The sequence below is a fragment of the Sus scrofa genome, chromosome 1 (genome assembly GCF_054392235.1).
Source record: "Sus scrofa isolate SSC_HxYL_T2T_F1_AM1 chromosome 1, Sscrofa_HxYL_maternal_Yorkshire_Landrace_v2.0, whole genome shotgun sequence".
Taxonomy (NCBI): domain Eukaryota; kingdom Metazoa; phylum Chordata; class Mammalia; order Artiodactyla; family Suidae; genus Sus; species Sus scrofa.
Genome location: NC_139383.1, coordinates 189,757,100 through 189,774,257, shown reverse-complemented (window position 1 = coordinate 189,774,257; position 17,158 = coordinate 189,757,100). Strand labels below are relative to the sequence as shown.

Below are 17,158 nucleotides of genomic sequence, written 5' to 3'. Positions count from 1 at the left end.
ATATGACCTTGAACTTCTAGTCCCTCCCCTTCCTTCTAATCAAAACGGGAAAGGGCACTGTGATCTTGGAAGCCATGTGCTGACAATGGTGGGAGCTCCATTGGCCTGGACCTCTAATTGATTATATGGAAACTGAGAGAGTAGGCTTTAATCTTAGGAACCTCAGGGTGCCTAACAGGAATAGTTTCCCAAAGTCATCCAAACATCTCAAAAAGTGAAACAAAGTGGTTACCTTTGAGCTAAATCAAAAATGCTACCAAAGGAGTTCCCTTTGCGGTGCAATAGAAATGAATCCAACTAGTATCCTTGAGGATGTGGGTTCAATCTCTGGCCTCGATAAGTGAGTTGGGAATCCGGTGTTGCTATGAGTTGTGGTGTAGGTCACAGACATGGCTCAGATCCCGCATTGCAGTGGCTGTGGTGTAGGCTGGCAGCTGTAGCTCTGAATCGACCCTTAACCTGGGAACTTCCACATGCCGCTAGATATGGTAAAGTGAGTCCATGGCAATACCCAAGAGGGTCGTGCAAGAGGAGACCCCCTTAAGGATTTCAAAGCTTCAAGATATGACTTGTGTATATGGTTTCTAGGGTCAGAAATTGCCTTAGAATCAATTACATCCTATACTCAAGGCCTTGAGTTTCTATTTAAATATAGCCCCCCATTTAAATGCAGTCCCCCTAAAGCCTCTGAACTCTCTAGGACACATAGACTGCTTCTGCATGTACAGTGATGCCTTCTCAGCCCTGGAAACAACACAATGAAATTTTGTTGTCTCAGCCCCCAGAAACCTGCCCTGAGGACCAACCCTCAGATCTGAAAACAGCACCCACTGTGAGTTCCCATTGTGGCTCAGAGGTAAGGAACCCGACTAGTATCCATGGGGATGCGAGTTCCATCCCTAGCCTCCCTCAGTAGGTTAAGGATCCAGCATTGCCATGGACTATGGTGTAGGTGGCAGAGGCAGCTCAGATCCTGCATTGCTGTGGCTGTGCGGTAGGCCAGCAGCTACAGCTCTGATTTGACCCCTAGCCTGGGAACTTCCATATGCCACAAGTACAGTCCTAAAAAGTACACACATATTAATAATAACTTAGCTACCAAGTATTTTCTCAACGATGAAGGAAGAAGGATGCACATACTCTGTGCTGCAGTAATTCTGCTCCTGGGAATGTACCCAGGGAAACTCTTGCACATGAACTTCAAGGGCCATGAACAAGAAATCATTGTGGTACTGTCTGAAATAGCAAAATGTTGAAAACAACCCAAATGGCCACCCACTCATATGAAATAAATTGTCATATAGTCTACACAGTAAAACCTAATTAATCAGTTGAAGTTTAAAAACATTATGTTGAGCAAAAATAGTAATAATAATAACAATAAAATTACTAATACACACATACAAACATTCACAAAGCATACACACACACAAAACATCACCATAATATCAATTTCTTTTTGGAGAGGAGAGATAGGCGAGGGCATTATTTAATCAATTCTTTAGATTTGCATAACTTAAGTACTGATTATAAAAGTTATAAGAAGATATTAAAAGCTAAAACTGTCCTCAAAAATTCGCAATACTCTTTCCATACAACTGGGAATTGTTAAAAGACCTTTCTCCTGAGAAGTGAAGCCAGGTTTTAATCTGACAGTCCAGTCTCCCTGTCAGCCAGACCATTGCTTCCCTTTGACAGTCACCTTCTGCTTCCCAAAAGTGAGCGTCAAGGTGATTTTAATCAGGGTGTATGTGGTGAAGCACTCTCCCCCTTCACCCCCAATACACACACACACACACACACACACACACACACACACACACACACACACACACACACACACACATGTGTACGTCCAAAAAGCATGATTTCCATTACTGTAAAACAGACACATTTTCCTTGTTAGTTTTTGTTTGCATTTTGTTTTTCAGAAGCTGTCATAGCTGGAACCGTTACCAAGGTATTTGGCTTAAGAAACATGTATTTTGCCAATGAGTTAATAGCAACTCTGCTAGTTCCAGTCAACAATGTCTGTCACACAAACCCAGCACATGCACCCCACTCTACATTACCCCTACTTGGAGACTGAGATGTCTTTATACTTCCAACTCATTTCAATTATAACTCGTTAAGTTGCTGCATTTAGGATAACGGTTTGGCAAAATGGCAATTCTCTTTATGCACAGTAAGTGAAAACTCTCGTTATACGTTGCTACATTGGGAGCAGCCAAAAATGTTATTTCAGAAAAAGAAAAGAAGACACTGAGACATTGAGAAACCGTCTCTAAGTAGGTGCTCAACAATCACATTATTCTTTCAGAGGTATCCTGCACCTTTCTCAGGCAGAGGGCAAGTTTTTCCATCATTTAAGATACCCATACAATATCTGAATAATGTAAAACAGACATAAATGTTATCTCTGTCTTCTTCTGGGTCATGACTAAACTAAAGCCAACATTATTTCAGAGAACCAGGACAGAACTAGGAAGAAAGCCTGCCTTGATTTGAAGGAAGATAGTTTAGGATTGAGTAAAAAAAAAAGAAAGAAAAAAAATTGAGCCAAGGGGGCAAGTACAAGTGTTTAACCTATATTCTGTTGTGTTTAGCTCTGTGATTAGTCTGTGACACTAGCCTCTCAGGAATTTGGGGTTAGAAATTGTAGAGTGTGAAATCAAATTCATATTTTATGCCAAACCTAGAAAAATTTAAACATAAAAATTCTTCTCTGCGCCTTAGCTTCCTCTCCCCCACACTGTGCCTTCCATATCTACATTATGCATTACCAAACTTTCCCCATCAGCAGGAATAACTACTCAACCATAAATAGCAACATTTTCTCAGCATTGACAAGACAACTAGTTAAAAGATAACATTCCTTCTTGATCTTGAAAGGGGTTACATGGCCCACCAAGATGATACTTAGATTTAATTATGTAAACTGCCAGTAATACGTCATTTGACGTACATTCCTCAGTCTCAAAAATCTTCTGTAACTGTTCCTTGATTTCTAATGGGTGGAAGAGCATCTCAGAGCTGAGATGCTCTTCCTGGGTTATAACCCTCAATTTTTTCCTGAATAAAAATTTTTAGTTCTTTTTTAGATCTGTCCCTTAGATGATTAATTTTTCATTGACATGGGTTAATTCATCAGGCCCTGGTTGTTCAAACTCTGCACATTCCAAAGAAAGAACTGACTTCTGAAATACTGGCCTCTGAGCAGCTCCTGGAAGATACCTCTGATTCCTAGGAACATGCTGCCTTCCCAGACTGTTGTTGTATTCATGAGTCCTTTGACCACCCTCTGTTGGTTTGATCCGATAGCTTAGGCTAACCATGCAACTTGTGCTGAATGCCTGGTTTTATATGCCTAAGGTCCTGGGACATCTCATATGAGTTTGACCCCTGGGTGCTGGGAAAGGAGCTAGATACTGAATAGCTAAGGTCAGTCAAGAAGATGTTCCATACCTACATGGTGGACCTCAGATAAAAACCCTGGACAATAAAGCTCCAGGGGAGCTTCCTGGTTGGCAACAATTCACACATGTTTTCATACAGAATTTGTGGGAGAATTCAGGACATCTCTGTACAAATCCACTCGGAGGGAACACCAGCAAGTTTATGTCTGGTTTCTCTTGGATTTTGCCTTTTGGACCCTTGTTGATTTTGATCCACATCCTTTTCTCTATATTAAACTACAACCATGAGTAGTTTATTTCTGGTCCTAGGATAAATAAACCATGAGTAGTTTATTTCTGAGCATTTCTGAGTCCTAGGAATCCTTCTAGCAAAGCATCAAGCCTGAGCATGGTCTTAGAGCCCCCACCCCCAACACAGATGTGACTGAAAGATATGGCTAAAAGAACCTGACCCCTGAATATTTTGTGCTGTCCAACTGGAAATAGAAATGCTCAAAGATCTTCTGCTAACTGCTTCCTTGAAGCCAGAGCCCTGAAATCAAACCTTTCTCCTTTATAATGACTATTTCTGATAAATGAGTCATTAGCCATAGCAGGCTTCCTCATGTTAGTCTAGTCCATGAGAAACAATTTTACCATTGGCCTTCCTTTCCTCTGTCCATTGCAGAATGAATAAAAGTTCAAGACTCTCAAAACAGAAGAGCCCATTAGCTTCTGAATAAAGCAAAGGCTTGTGAATTATATGGTATTTCACATTCCCTTTTTTGTAAAGCAAATGATTTTTTTAGACAATCATAAAACTTCATTGTTCATAAACAATTATTTTGATATTCTATTCTTATGCAAATGGTATTAAGCACCCCAAACTATTGAAAATTCAGAAGAATATACAAAATTTGACCATTGTCCTAAGTGGGTTAAAGGTTTAATTAGATTATATTCCCTGTGTTAAAGGTTTAATTAGATTATATTCCCTGAGTTCCCTGTGCTATATAGTAGGTCCTTGTTGGTTATCTATTTTATATATAATAGTGTGTATATGCTAATTTCAAACTCAATGTATTTTCCCTCCCCCCTCCCCTTTCCCCTTTAGTAACTATAAGTTTGTTTCCTATGTCTGTGGGTGTATTTCTGTTTTGTAAATAAGTTCATTAGTATAAATGATGCATTTTAGAGTATAAAAGTCAGTTGTTCATATGTCAGCAATCACCATCAGGATTAAGAAGAAAAGAACTCAGTGAGTTTTGAGCAGCTAATATGAGCCAAACATTCTTTTAATTTCAATGGGGGATATAAAACATGGTGGCCTTCTTTATGGATCTTTATATTCTTATACTCCTGAGCGACATAATATATTATACTGCATTTCATTCACCCTAATGAACCCTACCCTAGCCTGTGTTAGCACAGAGCGGACTCTCAATGACTCAGGCTGAATGAATGAATAGTGAAAAGTTGTCACTGAATGCTGAGCTGAAATTTGAAAAGAGGTATTAGGAGTCTCAAAAATATGCAGAATTTCTACTGATGTTCTGTATACTGAGGTTTTACTAGTGTGTGCTAAGAAAACCTAAAACTTGGTCACCAATTTGACAGGCAACTTCATAGTAAAACCCTGTTGAATAGCTTGTTCTAGGTCTATTCGTCAGTGAACAAGCCTGTTCACTATCCTTTTTATAACTGTGAGAAAATGTATATCCTGTTCACAAAGCAGCCCTTTTCCTAGGCATTTTGGGACAATAGGCGGATACCTGAGATGGGTAGATGCCTTGAACTCTGGATAGGTAAGGAATTAAGATTTTAAAATATTTACCCACAGTCATTTAGTAGATGGTGTGTTTAACATTTTACTAAGTTATAAGCTTTGCAAAAGACTCATATTTTGAACATTTTCTGTTAGTTTTTATTTCTTTGTGTATCTTGCATAGCTTCTGTCATGCTAAAAAAAAAAACAACTTTCAAATTCACTAAAATGACACTCGTTACATATAAAATCTGATATTTATACAGCTAAATACTTGTGACTAATGTGTCCAAGCATGTGTTCATATGTTGTTTATATGAATACTCACAGAGCATAAACTAATGGTTGCTTACTGGAAATGACAGAGCATTTCAATTTTCAGTTTTTGATATCTTTATTTCATGGCTTTGGGGCTGATCGTTCTTTATCCTTTGGTGACAGTCTAGGTAATTTTTCACAAGTCGACGATACGGTATTGTTTTATTTGGTGATCTAACATTTGAGAAGCATTCTGGACCTGGAAAAATCAAAAATGTTAACTGTTATAATTAATGATAATCGTACTGCTAGGCACAATAATCTTAATTCCTATGCTGGTAAGTGAATTCTTGTGCTTCACATTGAATAGGATTAAGGAGGCTTTTGATAATGGGGTGTTTATTGAATGTGTCATAGATGTGAAGTAAATCAATTACCTAGGCATAATAACCTCTGTAACTTTCTGAGAGAGAAGCAATTCAAATGAGGTTTTAAGACAAATTTATTTCTCTGTACTCCATGAGAGCTGTTCACACTTCAACAACTAGGAATATTTTGAAGGCCCCTTCGGTAAACATATAGGAGTTCACACTCCATAAGAACGGTGATTTAAACACATACCTTCCTCAGGTAACTTGAGGTCTCCTTCTCATGCCATGGAAGTTTTGTGAATCCTTTTAAAAGAAAGCATTCAGGCCACAAAGTCATCCTTTTCTAGTCACCTGTCAATATAGAGGCATATTTGACTTTAAATTATAGAATAAGGAAGTGATTTAGTCACAAATTTTGGTTGTAAGGTAAATCTTAAAATGTTTTGTATTTTGAGATTTCTACTTTCCAGAATCTTGGGCTAGATGAGTTTTTCTTGCCTTGAGTTAGGTATGGGGCTCTGGAGATTGACTTCTCGGCAAAATACAGTGTACATGTAGGGCAATCCTGCCACCTCCGTTGGGCTTTCTGTGTCATACCTATACAGAAGACCTGAATCTGTATAGGTTCTCACTCACATCAGGTCTTTTATCCCCCTTCTTTCCAACACCCCTGCTAACCTGCAGCACCTTCTTGAGCCAGTAAGTATCCTCTCAGGCCCCATATCTTATCCCTTGGTTCTTCCTTTCATCGTAGTTTAAGTTCCTCAGAAAGTGAGGCTGAGGCAGGGGATTTGGCTGTGACTAGAGATTACAATTCCAGGAATTAGAAGTAAAGGACAAGGGAACTGAGGCCAGGGAAGAAGAAGATCCAAGACAAGGATGTGACGTGGAGCTGGCTGCTACCAAATACAAATGATTGCTTGATGCTGGAGGCTGTTTATAGAGAACAGCTTCAACAGCTTGTTGGGACTCTCCATCGGAGGACAGAAAGGACACCGTTAGTGCCTCATCAGTGTTAGGTTCACCAAAAGAAGAACATATGAGGTCAAGTCAGTAGAGCAAGAGAGATTTATTAAGGCATCTGAAATGGATGGGCTGAGCTTAAGATGGCATCAGACTCAACTGTAAGGATAAGTTAGTCTTATAAAGGGTTGTGGTGGGAATCTGTGGTGAGGGTCTATGATGGGAACTTGTGGCAAGGGCAATGAAAGGAAGGTTACACAATTTGGGGAAGGGGTGGTGGTTGAATCCCATGACCAAGTGATCATGACAGGGAAAATTATAGGGGAAGGGGAAAATTACCCAATGTGAGAGGATGGTTGGAGTCTGAGTCTCATGACCAGGTAAGTGCAGCAATAGGGACTGATGTACAGGGTGCAGTTAATCTTTATAGATGGTCAATACTTGCAGGCAGTTGTTTCCCTATAGACTATTGTCTCTTGCTGTCCAGCTTTGAATGGTTGCATTCCCAGGGAGGGGGGATTTTTCCATTCTCCTGGGAGCCTGTGACCCAGGTCCTGTCTACTGGGCCTGTTCACCCATTCCCTACTGTGTTGGCTGTCACTGCTCTCTGCTCTGGAATGTTGCCAGAAAGTCATTAAAACATGAAGTTATTTCCCCAGAGTCCACAGCCCCTGGCTGACTGACAGGAGGTTCAAAGGACTGGCCCATTGCCTCAGTTCATGTTCCAGAGTGCCCTATGGGTTCAGGCTGAAGCTAGTCTCCTACTGAGGTCAAATATTCGCTTGGCTGCTTCTCCTGCCCTGACCTTCTTGTCCTGTTCCCTTCCTCCGGAGAACATTGGTTCCATAAATCACTTGATCATACATTTTGCCTCTAATTCTGAGTCCTGAGTTCAAACAGGAATCACTGATCCTCTAGCTCTTGTCTGGCATGGTCCTGAGTAAGTATCACAGGGAAGAGAGTTTCAAAAGGCCCCGAGTTCAAGCCTGAGGTGATGTGCTGTCAGGGTGTACCAGCGTGCAGTCAGCCAGAGCCTATGTGGAGTTGGCTCACTGGGGCGGCAACTGGATCAAGGGACAGAGGAGAACAAGAGTGTCTGAAATGGTACATGTGAGAAACCTGATACGTTTCACCCCTTGGGCTACTCACATCCTTTCATTATCTCTCTCTTCCCCCCATCGCAATATCTAACCTACGGTTAGATGTCTAATCTGACGACTAACCCTGTGGCAATATGATGTCTTCACTCCTTCCCTGGGGGGTGGGGGAGCAGGCACAAGTGATAGAGTTTCCTTCATGGTGGCAGCTAGCTACCTTCTTTGAGGAAAGAAGCAAAGTAAAACAAGCTATTGTCCCAATGTGTGCAGCCTTGTTCAATACATGTTTGAAAATTCATCCACTCTGTGTTCTTGATTTCTCTTATGCTTTATCAGAGTAAGATCTGAATTGGCTGACCTGAATTGCTTGCCCGGCACCATGATCCAGGCTTCTTCCCCAAGGAGCCTGACTCCTTGGTTGCTTTATCCTTATTTGGCTATGGTTGTTGCAATTAACTTGTTACTCTAGTCAGTGGATATGGAAGCACTCGAGATACCCTGAGTTCCAGATGCTCTGCTCTCTGCCCCATTGTTTAGCAGACACAGAAGCTCATCTTGGTAGTCAGGGCCAATAATCTTTGCCAGAACCACCACTCCTTTATTTTCTTCCTAATTCTCCAGAATAAGGAGGCCAAAGTGACAAGAGATAGGATGGTTAGTATAGATGTGGACCTTGGCAGAAATGCCCTATGTTCCACCTTCCCACACATGCCCTCCACTATGCACATGCATGAACACACACACATTAGGACCAGGACCTCTAGCCAGTTAGTGAATAAAGTTGCAGGAGTAGTAGTGAGCTCATATCCTTCAAGTAGGTCATTGAGAGATATTGAGTCACCAATTCTGCTTTTACCCCTTGAGTTATAGATGTGGATTCTAGACCTTGGGTATATAGCCCCACATATCAGCCATTGAATCTTGGATGAAAACAAACCAGTCTGAAGGGCATAATCTCTAAGATGATACCTTGCTTGTGCCTTTAACAGGCCACCCCCACCTTCCTGTTCTATTTGACTAGCTACTTCTGGGTGTTGGAATTCATGATAAGATCAGTGGCTTCTCCATCTTCTGTTCTCTTTCATGTCTTCTTAGCCTTATAATAGGTTCCCTGGTCGTGATAATACTGTTTTTCTGTTTTTGGCCACAGCTGCAGCAAGAAGATGTTCCTGGGCCAAGAACTGAACCTGCACCATAGCAGTGACCTGAGGCACTGCAGTGACAATATTGGATCCTTAATCCACTGAGCCTCCAGGGAACTCCCAGGGATAATATTATTGAGTGGGCATTGTTCTAGGGATTTTTCTCCTAGGCTTTTTCTACCATAATGCCTTATTCTATAGGCTGTTACATTATAAAACATAGGCATAGGAAATAATAATAGCTGGGTCCAAACTTGGACAAACTATCAGATATACTTGGAATGAAACCTCATCAATCAATTGGTTTCCATAAGCTCTCATCTGTAAACAGAGGATCATGATAGCATTTGTGGTCTCCAGGTATTTCTCAGACCCCATATGTGCCTGTCTTGAGAAGTGGTTATTTCCCATTCCCCAGTGCATAATTATGCTGTAAATGGCACTATGTCCCTTTGGAAAAGAGTCAGGATGATATTTATAGAACATATTTTTAGTAGCATTGAAGGATTCTTTCTCAGGGGATCCAGTCTCCCATCAATCAGGGCTCTCTATGAACTGATTTAGACCTGGGACACACAAAGGAAGCACTTAATTTTTTTCTTCTTTTTATTGTGGTGGTTTATGTCGTCCTTCTGCTGGCCAGCTCTCAACTTCCTGTTTATTATACAAGGTAAGATATATCATAAATTATCTTGGTGTCCATGTACTTTGCCAGATATATTAACTCTTGTCTGAAATGGTGTTTAAGAAATATGAAACACAAGTGTTGTCTTCCCTATAAATAGATTTCTGGGTTTGCTAATGGCCTTGGTTGATGGCACCATTTTCTAAGGGACTATAGAAGGAGGAGATTGAGGAGTAGGTGGTGAATTTAGTTTTATTCATCTTGCATTTTGGTAACATGCAGGTGAAGCTGAATATATGGGTCTGGTGTTAAGAAAGGTGTCTGTGTGTAAGGTAAAGATTTGAGAGCTATCTGGATAAAGGAGGTAGTTGAAATAGTGAAAGTGAATCCAGAGAAAGATTGAGTTCTAAGAAAAGAAAATATCCAAAAACCAAGCTTGTAGAAAACTCTTATTGCATCCTCACTCACTTCACAGAACCTCATTTTTACCTTACTTTACTAACTCTCCCCTAAGGACAGTGCCTCCACAGCAAACCCCTCAAGCCTGTGCTCTTTGTCATCATGATCCTTCTTACGTGGGTTCCAGGACATTCTTTAAGAGCTCCATGGCTGCTTTCTTCTTTGGCTGGATCACCTAGATAGAGCTCCTTATTGTTGTTACTTTCGTTTTTTTTTTTTTTAAGTTTTTATTTTTTTAGAGCCTCATGTGCTACATATGGAATTTTCCAGACTGCGAGATGAATCAGAGCTGCAGTTGCTGGCTGGTACCACAGCCATAGCAATGCCAGATCTGAGCTGCATCTGCGACCTATGCTGAAGCTTTTGGCAACACCAGATCCTTAACCCACTAAGTGAGGCCAGGGATCAAACTTGCATCCTCATGGGCACTAGGTCAGGTTCTTAACAGGCACTCTTGTCGAAAATAACGTTATTCTTCTTTTTGACCTCAGCCCTACCATCAGCAAGTGTTCACATAAGTCATGTGGCAACATGGCCTCAGTGGGAGGTTATGTTACTGTTTACTCATATTTGGTGCCCCTCCTGCTGGTGATCCTCTCTGTAGAAGAATTATACATATTTGCTCTGTGAAGCTGAAGCACAGACATACAGCTTGATTTGGCCAGGAAATTGTGAAATGAATTGATGAGTGTCATTTCAGAGGAGAAGCTTTGACAGTCAAGTCATGATTTACCATATTGTCTTTTCCCCCCTGTCATAAATGTTGGTAATATTCCAGTTGGAGGTTGCTTGGGTAGAGTGGGCTACCATGTCATAAAGCAGAGCTTTTTCTGATCTGGGGTGGACGTGCAGTCTGAATAAGAAATAAACCATGAATGGATGCTGGACTTCGTCAGATTCTTTCTCTGCATCTATTGAGATGATCATGTGGTTTTTGACTTTTCTTTTGTTAATGTGATGTATGATGTTGATTGATTTGCGTAATGTGAGAAAAAAGAATGTATACATGTATGTGTAACTGGGTGACCATGCTGTACAATAGAAAAAAATTATACTGGGGAAATAATAATAAAAATATTTTAAAAAAAGAAATAAACCTTTATCGTCATAGAGATTTGGGGGTTATTTGTTATCCTTGTATAACCTATCTACATCTTCTCAGAATTCCCACATTACCTTAGGTCCAGGAATGTTCTCTCAAGGCTACATCCACATGTTTATCAATCTCTGGAATAATTACAATTTCAAGATTAAATGTTGATATACAAGTCTGGAGTCACTAGCCTTTTATTCTTCAAGCTCTCTCACTTTCTCACTTTGTACTTGATCTTAGGTTTTATGGCAATTTACATGCATTTAGATTCACCTCTCTGGTCACTACTATAGTAAAATTTTGGTTAAAATTTGGCCAAATTTCTGAAGGAATGACCTCCCAACATGTCATCACATCTGCTTTGCATACCCCTCACTTCCTTCCCTAAGGCTTCTCTGATGCTGTAGTATGGGATCCTTCAGGAAACTGTTTGGCACTCATGCACCTGCAAATCGGAAATGTGATGGAGTTGATGTCCATGGAATCACCGAAGACCAATGATGTCTAAAAGTGCATGGAAAATACTTTATTATTTTGTTTCCTGGGTGAGTGATTATGAACATGTTTCATAGTTCTCAGAGGATCTAAAGGGATCAATTACCAGTTATCAGTGACTAACCTGATAAACATATCTTTGATTGACTTCCCTTTCCTCCCTGTTTAACCCTTCCTGATCCTCATTCTGGTTCTTTGGAGTTTCTTAAATAAACTGTCCACCAGCAAGCTTTTGTCTGAGGCTCTGTTTCCAGGAAACACAGACTGATAGTTTTTATCAAGCTCTCTAGATTATCCATCCCTCATTTTTTTCCTTAGTGCACTGTCCACTCATGGCTTTATTTCTTCCAAATATTACTTGCAAGCTTGTGCTTTATCACTCCAACTAATTTCTTAAATCTCAATATCAGAATTTCCCTGTGTTTCCCTCTGTACCACATCCATTCTGTTAACCCTGCTTTGGATTGTCCTTCTACCTTCTCTACTTCTAAATCTTAAGTGCTGAGAGATGCTAGGTGGAATCAGAATTGAGGGAACTGAGACCAAACTGATGGTCTTCACTGTCTCTTGCAACCTCAGTATTGCCCTTAAATATCTCCTCTTCTGTTTCTTCAGATCACTTTTTTTTCCCCAAACATTGACCATCTTCTTCAAAACCTACCATGCCACTATTGCCCTTTCCTCTCAGGAGACCAATTTTCTTTACTGTACAGAAGAAAAATTGTGCTTGTCAAGACAGGGTACCCTTTGTTGAATTTTATCTCTATCCATACCAATTTATCTCTCTTCTACCGCCTAGTTTCCTTTTAACTAGAGGACATACCTCTTCTGATATCTAAGACTAATTAATGTGCCTCCATTTGTGGTCTTGCTTTCATCAATGCTGGTTTTTGTTTCATTGTTCTCTGTTATATAATATACTTCAAACTATAGATGTTGCTGAGCGGTTCATCTAGAGAAAGCCTCATAGATCCTGTTCGTCCATTTACCATTATTCCTCTCCACTCCCAGGGTTTTCAAAGGATGTCCCATAAATGCTTTCTTGTCATTTTTAGGACCATTCTCCACAGCCCATTATAATCTGGTTCCACCTGCCCTGTGCCATTGAATTGCTGTGTCCCATTGAATCTACTACAAACTACTTTATAAAAGACAACCCAAAAGACACTTTTTTGGGGGTGAGGGGTTATTTGTTTATACTTTACCTTTCACAGTGTTTACCAATGCTGATATCTATCTTATTGAAAACCTTTTTTTTTTTTTTTTTTTCTACCCAAGTCCTCAGGGATAACCCTGTACCCTGGCTCTCTTTCTACCTTTCTGATTTTTCTTCTCCCTCTCTGATTTTCTTTCTCAGTACCCTTTCTTTTTCAAGTCCACACCTTCCTTGATACTCTCCTCTCTTTGACCAGATTTCATGTTTATTAAGCCAGCTTCTCATTATAATTTGGTTTTTTAATTTAGTTTCTCAAGGAGGTTCGCCTGCTGGGACAGAATGTATTGGTCAAGGGATTTCAAGTAGACTTTGAAGACTTATTATAATTCTCTTTCTAATGTAATTAATTGGCATGCTGATTTATTTATCAGTCTCTCATCTGACTGTTAAGAGTCAGTCATCCTCTGTGAGACTGCTAACCTCTGTGAGCCTTCCTGAAAGAGAGCAGATGCTGGGATACGGTAACCACAGCTAAACAACGTCACTCCAAGAGTTCCAAGTTGCCAACTGACCTCCTGTAGGGACCATGCCTACCTCATTTCTCTGTAAATTCAATAGCTTTATGAGAGAAGCAAGGCAGAAATTTCAAGGGCCAATATGTAATTATAAAATGAATTATCAAGACTAGGCTCTTGTGGGGATAAGGCAGTTAATTAAATAAAAATGCAGATATGGAGTTCCCATTGTGGTTCAGTGGGCTGTGAACTTGACTAGTATCCGTGAGGATCCATGACGATGTTCAATCCCTGGCCTTGCTCAGTGGGTTAAGGATCTGGCATCATCTCAAGCTATGTGAGTGACAAATGTGACTTGGATCTGGTGTTGCTGCGGTGGTGGTGTAGGCCTGCAGCTGCAGCTCCAATTCCATCCCTCGCCTGGAACTTCCATATGCCATGAGTGCAGCCCTAAAAGGGAAAAAAAATGAAGATGCAAGCGAAATGTAACAATTTATCATTCATGGGCCCTAAAGTTATCTTCCTTAGAATATGGGGCCGGAGTTCCTATTGTGGGTCAGTGGTTAATGAATCCAACTAGGAACCATGAGGTTGCGGGTTTGATTCCTGGCCTTGCTCAGTGGGTTAAGGATCTGGTATTGCCATGAGCTGTGGTGTAGCTTGCAGATGCAGCTTGGATCCCACGTTGCTGTGGCTCTGGCATAGGCAGGCGGCTACAGCTCCTATTAGACCCCTAGCCTGGGAACCTCCATATACTGCAGGAGCGGCTCTAGAAAAAAAGGCACACACACACACACAAAAAAAGACAAAAAAAAAAAAAAAAAAAAAGAAGATGGGGCCTAGTATAGTACCTGGTTTTAGAAGATACTTTATGAACATATGTTGACTGAATAACAAAATGTTCTCTATTTAGAAATTTAAACTTGTATCTGCATGTAGACTCCTTTAAAATTAAGGCTTCGATGTCTGCATTCCAATTAAGTGGATGCTTAATAAGCACCAAGAAGCAAACATCATATTAAATGCTTCCATAAGATAGCATTATAGTATATATAATTTTTAGTTTTCTCAACATACTCTAAGGATTCCTTTACCCACTCAGTTTTAGGAAGAAAAATTCTTTTGTTTTTTCGGGTTTTGATATTGGTGTCTGGGGGTACTTCACAGGATTTAAAAATATCTAGCTAGACTTGTAGAGAATATTGTATTCTTGGGATTTTGAAGAGAGAGCTTACTTTGACACGTTGTAATAACAGTGAAAAATAAAGTTATATCTATTAAAGCCTTAATTGATAAGTTCCAGCAAGTGTATCTGATTTCACACTCTGCAGAATAATATATAGGATAAAGTTTGAAAACAAGTACAGTAATTGTCTTTTATAGATGGTGTATCCACCTATTTCTGACAGATCTCATATTGGCTATATAAAATAAGTATAGTACAGTAGTATGGTAAGTTGAAAACTTTCCTTTGAGAATAGTGATGACTCATCTTTTTTAATTGCTAGATTTAAGATGATGAACACTTTTTTTGAAAAGTGTGATTTTCCTCTATTGCTATGTTTAATTAAATGCAAAAATACTAGAGTGGTGCAACCTTTAAGACTGCAAATTTAAACTCATATAAGTCAGATAATGGAAAAGTGAAGGTTGTGATAGCAACGTTAACTCATGCATTGCACATAGATTGCATTTTCATGACTAATTAGGCGATTTAAGCAAAGGTGATGCCAATGAGGTGCTTGCCTCTCCTCTCTTAAATCCATGACTATTTTAAACTAGGCTTTCTACTTGTATCATTTAGTGAGAGCCAAAGATACTTTTAGCATAGTTTAATGTTAGTATTTCTTTCTGAGAAGTTGTATTACCTTTGAGCATAACCCCATCTAGCTTGGATCAGCACCATGGTGGCCAGTTTCTTTGTAGTATATTTTCTCAGAGTAATGTTTTAAAGTTTAGTACATGGAAGATTAAAATAATGAAGCCACTGAGAACATTCTATAGTAATATTATTGGAATATTTTTCAAGAGACCAAAATTGAATGGTTTTGTGATAAACCCTCTGAGATGGAAGATTGGAGAGAATTAGTGTAATGGAACAAGTGTTGGTTTGGAGCCAGGCAACCTGGGTTTGGATTGTCATACTGTGATTTAGTAGATATGAGACTTGAGGTAGTTTACTTAGTTTTCACAATTTTGTTGGCTTAACTCTTGTTTTAAAAAATTATTTTTAAAAAATTTTATTGGAGTATGTTTCACTCTCAATGTTATATTCATTTCAGGTCTACAGCAAAGTAAATCAGTTATACATGTACATATATCTATTCTTTTTTCCCATATAGGTTATTACAAACTATTGAGTAGATTTCCCTCTTCTTGTTAATTATCTATTTTATACATTAGTGGGTATAAAAAATATACCCATCATGAATTTGCATGCCATCCTTGCACAGGGGGCATGCTAATAGTCTCTGTATCACTCCACTTTTGGTATGTGTGCTGCCAAAGCAAGCACTCGTTGGCTTAACTGTAAAATGAGGGATAAACTCTACCATGCAGGATGCTTATGAGAATCAAAGGCACTAAAGAGTGGTGAGTTATTATTTCTTTATTATTTTACTATTATTTTCACGAGAATGGAGTTACAATGATATTCCAGTGACATATGAAATATTTCCCTCTTGTCATCCAAGTACAACTTAATGCAAAATTAGACTGACATGTTTCCTGATGTGATGGACATCTGATACATTTTATAGATTGCCAGCCACATAATTCTCTTCCTGCTTCTCCCATGGCCCTCCTCTGATGCATTTTCCACACTGCTGCCAGAGTGATCTTCCTGAAGCATGTGTATCATCAGTTCACTTGCTTGTTTAAAATGTTTCCAAGGAGCCCATTGCCTTTAGGATAAAGTCCCACTCTCTCCCTACCCATATGCCTGGATGCTCCATGTTAGTCTATGTGTTTTTGCTTCTCTGCTTTGCTTGGCATGCCTTTTCCATCCCCTCTGTATGCTACAAATTCTTATTTATTCCTAATGACTTACTATAGTGTGAATCCTTCTGGAAAGCTTGCTTTGATTGCCTCAGCTAGAATTAGAGTCCATTCCTGGGGCTGGAAGAAACTTGTTTCTCTTAGCATCCTCCTTTTGGTTTTTATTATTTGTATTGCAATTGACTGTCTACTTAGCAGACATCCTTGAATTAGACATCTCTGAGGCTAGTGTCAGCATTTTAGTCATCCCACTATCTCCAGGGCTGGGAAATACCTGATAAACTGTAAATGTTCAAGAATCATTCAACTGAAATGCAGATGTATGTGTAATAAACACTATTGGGATCTCCTGCCCTTGGTAGTTGGCTTCTAGCAACACCTCAGAAGCATGCTTAACTCATCTCAAAATCCCTCCTTCCAAATTGTTTTTACTTTTTAAGAAAAACACTATTCATTTTTACATGGAATTTAATATCAAAAAAGCTAATAAAGATCCTAAAACCCAGCAATTCTGTTTTATCCAGAATAAGAAAAAACTTTGACATTTCCCAATGATTTTTGTAGAAAATACAAAGTAATTCCTACCAGTGTATAATATTTTTGGATGGGGGCAGGGATGAGATTAAGGCAATGGTGTATAGGTGGAGTAATTTCTACCATAATTCAATTCATTTAAAAAGTTATAAATGATAACAGTATACTTACTGTGTTGCCTGTGGATGACCAGAACCTAAAAGTAAAGTATTTCTTTTAAGTTTTCTCTCAAGAAGGATGGGTGAAGATGTGTCAATCGTTTTTCTATGGCAGTATTATATGGGGCACCATTT

General features: G+C 39.5%; 1 non-coding gene across 1 annotated transcript; it reads right to left on the bottom strand.

Annotated features, from left to right (window-relative positions):
* Nucleotides 1-15,742: 15,742 nt before the first annotated feature.
* On the bottom strand, nt 15,743-15,849 carry LOC146406915 (U6 spliceosomal RNA). The gene has a single exon (XR_014832502.1). It is a non-coding gene; the product is annotated as a U6 spliceosomal RNA (small nuclear RNA).
* Between the last annotated feature and the right edge of the window lie 1,309 nt (nt 15,850-17,158).